The sequence below is a fragment of the Vespa velutina genome, chromosome 22, assembly GCF_912470025.1.
Source record: "Vespa velutina chromosome 22, iVesVel2.1, whole genome shotgun sequence".
Classification (NCBI taxonomy): domain Eukaryota; kingdom Metazoa; phylum Arthropoda; class Insecta; order Hymenoptera; family Vespidae; genus Vespa; species Vespa velutina.
This window is the reverse complement of record NC_062209.1, coordinates 2,194,554-2,199,553: the sequence shown is the minus strand read 5'-3', so window position 1 is coordinate 2,199,553 and position 5,000 is coordinate 2,194,554. Positions and strand designations below refer to the sequence as shown.

The window sequence follows — 5,000 nt, the reverse complement described above, 5'->3', positions numbered from 1 at the left end:
ATATATATATATATATCAGTTGATCATAACTCTAACATATAATAAACGAAAAAATAAATATTTCTTGGATTAGATAAATATAGATAATTTAGAACGTGTTACGATTGTAAACAATTTCAATAATATATTCAAATCCTATGTATTTGTACGACATATGGAAATATTTTCGATTAAATGAAAAGATTACGAAAATTAATTTGTTAGATTAGAATTATAGAAGAATTAATAGAAATAGAAACCATACGAGCCGACGGCTCGTCTAACGACCCCTATTCTCGACTACTCGTATTTCATCTGATTATTCGTATGTACTATATATATATATATATGTATATACTATATACTATGTATGTAGTATATATATTATATAATAATAATAATATATATATGTATATATATATTAAGTTGGCCAATAAGTAATGTCAGAATTTTCATTATATTTTATATCTAAATAAACACAACACTGCATTTAATAATTTTTTATATTGAAAATTACATATTAAAAATTACAATACTAATACTATTCAATATTAATATGTATATATATATGTATACATATATATATATATTCAATGCATAATAAAATCTAATATACAAATACTATATTACATAATATATTACAGTCTTATTTATTTAGATATAAAATATCATAAATATCGACATATATTGATAAAACCTCAACTAATACCATACCGATAGATACAAAATCCAATAAACCAAATCAAATATTGCGTCACCAGGTTACATAAAAATCTTATATTTATTTATAATATAAAATATCACAAATATCAACGTTAATTAAATAATCGAGTTGATATCAACAATGTTATAATTAATTACATGTAGTAATACAATCTTATTTACAATCTTATTCATTTAGATTTAGAAAATACAATTATAATAGATCAAGCAAATAATAATAATAATAATAATAATAATAAACAAAAAGCGAAACAATATGCATTATATCGCGTGTTACATTAAAGTCTTCATTTATTATGATATAAAATGCAGCAAATTCCGATATTACTTATTGGCCAATTTAATATACATATATACACACACACACACATAAATCGTGTACATAAGTCGGACGATTTATTGCTTAGTATTTCCTGCAGCCGAAGAGGAAAGCAATGGTGGGCACGAACGTGGTCTGGGCCCATCGGGAATATTTTCCTAGGCTTGCGCATGGCCTAGAGAACGCTAGAGAAATAGACACACACACACACACGTACATACACGTACATAGGCATACAAGAGAAAGAGAAAGATAGAGAGAGACAGAGAAAAAGAGAGACAGAGGAAAGGTCCGGGCAATGCCAGCTGCGCTACCGTAACATAACGAGGCCTAAACGCAGGCGCCTACTACCAATAGGAGCCAACTGTTCATTAGTCTGTTGGTACAGGCTGTTCAAAACGGTCTCTTCGTTGAGAAAGAACGGTCTGCGAGGGTGTAGAAGACGATTGTCAGAAGGGGAGAATCGCCTTCTCGAGAACCTTATTTTCTACTCGGATCGATACTATCGATGGAAAAATCAGAAAGAGAAAAAGAGAGAATAAGAGAAATAGGGAGAGAACGAGAGAGAGAGAGAGAGAGAGAGAGATACGTAAGAATTTTCTTCAGGAAAAATCATCTTAAGTTTCTTAACTCTAATCGCCATTAGAGATTGATATATATCTATTTCTAAGATTACTATCGTTTAATATATTATTGACGATAATAAACGTTGGACCATGATAGTCCGGCCATTTTTCCTTTCTTTCTTTTTTTCTTTTCTTGTTTTCCTCCCCCCACACCTCCTTTTTTTTCCTTCTCTTTTCGTTTTTTTCTCTCTTGTTCGTTCGTTCGTTTGTTTTGTTTTTTTCAATATCTTTTAAAAAACTATGTGTTTATGTATGTATATATATATATGCATGTATAATATTTATAGATTATAGAATATTATTTGATCGTTAAATCGTTTGTAAAGTTTTTTTTTTTTTTCATTAATTTGATAATAGATATTAATTCGTTGAAAATGTCGAAATACAAAATGGAAAATAATTATTTTCATGATTATATCGTGTAAAAGTATTTTCGAATAACGTTTGAAATAAATTCATTTCGAAGTTCTTCGTATAGATTACTTATCAAAGTATCTTTTTTTTTCTTTTTTCTTTTTTTTTTTTTTTTACATCAGTTAAATATAGAAAAAGAGAGATAGAAGTTTTGTTGAATTTGATGATTTCATTGAAATACGACGGCGTGACCTTGTTAGTTCGTACGAAATGAATCCTAACGATAATCCAAATAGGTAAGAATTATTTTGTTATCGTTGCACGCCTAAACGTCTTCTTCATCTTCTTATTCTACTTCTTCTTTTTCTTTTTCTTTTTTTTTTTTTTTTGTACTCTCTATCTTTAATCTATCACGGAAATGAAACGCTAGCGACAGACGCGAAAGAAAATTTCGCGCGATGCGAAAGCTTTTATACAAGGGCAACGATTGCTGAGTTGGCAAGTAAGATCTCTCCTAAATTCTAACTTACCGACTGTCCTAAGCTCGTAGCCGGTAATTTGTTTCTAAACGCAGAACGAAGACGTCGACGAATCGATCGATCGATCGATCGATCGATCGATCGATTATTCCTAATCGCCATAGAAATAAATAGAATAAAATTCCGAACGATCCTATTCGTTATATCTATTATCATTGCGAAAGAAAAACTAATTGATATAATTATTATAAAAGAAGCAAATCTTATTGTTAGATAAGCGCTTATGGTGGTGTATTTTATTTCGATCTAAAAGGAAAAAAAAAAAAAAAAAAAAAGGAAAAAGAAAAAAAAAAGAAAACAAGAAAGAGAAAAAATATCTCTTCGTTCGGATTATATAATTTGTAAAAAACGAAAATACGTAATAGAGAAAAAGAAAAAAGGAAAAGAGAAGAAAAACAAAGGAAAGAAAAAAAAGAAGGGAAGTTTTAGTCTCGTCGACTAAAACCCCGTTGATTTTTTTTTCTTTTTTCTTTTCTTTTCTTTTTTTTTTTTTTTTTTTTTTTTTTCCTTTTTAATTTAAAGAACGAAAACCTTCATTTTATCATTCGACACAAATCTCTCTGTTTCGAACGTATCAGAGATATAAAATCTTTGCGAAATATCGACAAGAGAGAGAGAGAGAGAGAGAGAGAGAGAGAGAGAGAGAGAGAGAGAGAGAAAAGAAAAAAGAAAGAAAAAGAAAAGAAAAGAAAAAAAAGGAAATATTTCAAGATTAAAAGCGAGTTTCGAAATATTAATCAAAAACAAATTTTTCTACGATATTTGATAAAGCCCATTCGTTCTTATTTTCTTCCTTTCTTTCTTTCTTTCTTTCTTTCTTTCTCTCTTTTTCTTTTGGCCTCATACCTCAAGCTTATTAATATAAAATATCTTTCATTGGGAAGGAACAAGGAAAAAGAAAAAGAAAAAAAAAAATAGAAAGAGAAAAAGTAAAAAATAGAAATAAAGAAAAATATTTTAAGAGGAGGTAGCGGGGAGCAATGGGAGGGGATAGGGGGTAGGGGGTAGAGTGCAGGGAATAGGGGGTGGGTTTTTCAGCACGGACGACGGTCGCGGTTTTTTCTCTTGACTCCTCGTGGCCGAGAAAAAAATCACAGACGAATGATCGTGAAAGAATATTGTACCTTCGTGTCAATCCACGTGGAATGACAATGAACGAATCGTCGGAATCGTCTAGTATAAAATCACGGACCGAAAGAGAAAATCTTTCCAATTCTCTCCTACGTTGTCTGGAAACTTTTCACTTTCTTTTATTTCCTCGAGCGAGTACTTACGCTCGAACGATGAACCACCGTATCGCGGGTTTTATAATCGAAAGAATCGATGTCCCAACGTGAGATATGGGCTTATTCGAACGAAAAGGAAGAAAAAAAAAGAAAGAATAAGAGAGACAGAGACAGAGAGAGAGAGAAAGAGAGAGAATAGAAAAATGACGGATCCGCAAAAGAAAATAGGAATAAGAGAAAGAAAAATGAATGATCGTTTGTTTTCTCATATCGAAATCGTCATTTCCGAGATTAGAATTAAGAAAATAGAGAGAGAGAGAGAGAGAGAGAGAGAGAGAGAGAGGGAGAGGGAGAGAGAGAAAGAGAATGAGAATCCTATCGTGGGAAGATAAAAAATAGAAAGAAAGAAAAATTTGTAAAAAAGAAAAAAACGTTTATAAGACGAAGTTTAGAAGAAAAATGGCAAGATTCGTTGAACGTTCGAACGAAGATTAAAAAGAAAATAAAAACAAAGAAGGGAGAAAAAAGAAACAACAAAGAGAAAAAGCAAAAATAATAAGGAAAAGAAAAAGAACGATGATCGTTTCCTTGTGTCGTAATCATAATTTCGAAGATTAGAATTGAAAAAAAATAAAGAGAGAGAGAGAGAGAGAGAGAGAGAAATTCGGAAGATGATTTTATCGAAGATTTAAGAGAAAAAAACAAAAATGGCCTAATTGACGATAAGACAAAGTTTGTTGTCGAAAGCGCAAAAAGATTCCTAATCGTAACTAAATATATCGTCGTACGTTATCGCATTGAATTATATTTTCTATTTTCATGGTTTTACCATATTCAAATTAAGAAGATAATATCTCGTTATAAGGATAACAATAATAATAATAATAATAATAATAATAATAATAATAATAATAATAATAATAATAATAATAATAATAATAATAATAGTAATAAATGAATAAAAACAAGAAAAGAAAAAGAAAAAAAATCGATACGATTGAAAAAAGATCGTTCGGGGTTGTACGTAATAATTTTTTTCCTGGTTTTTTTTTCCTTGTTTTTTTTTTTTTTTTTTTTACATCTTTTTCTTTTCCTCTTTTTTTATTTCTTTACACTTTCTTCCATTTTCTCCTCTTTGCAAAATAAACGCGTTAGATACCACAAAGGTGTAATTAGATTTTATTTATTTTTTCCTAATGTTTATTATACTTCGTTCTTTCGTTCCCTTTTTTTT

At 29.7% G+C, this 5,000-nt stretch overlaps 1 long non-coding RNA gene across 1 annotated transcript in view; it reads left to right on the top strand.

The window, feature by feature from the left end:
• Positions 1-1,762, top strand: part of LOC124956491 — an 8,096-nt gene extending 6,334 nt beyond the window's left edge. Inside the window, exon 2 of the long non-coding RNA XR_007103265.1 lies at positions 1,122-1,762. This is a non-coding gene — a long non-coding RNA (uncharacterized LOC124956491). The remainder of the gene's footprint in view (positions 1-1,121) is intronic.
• The last annotated feature ends 3,238 nt before the right edge of the window (positions 1,763-5,000 follow it).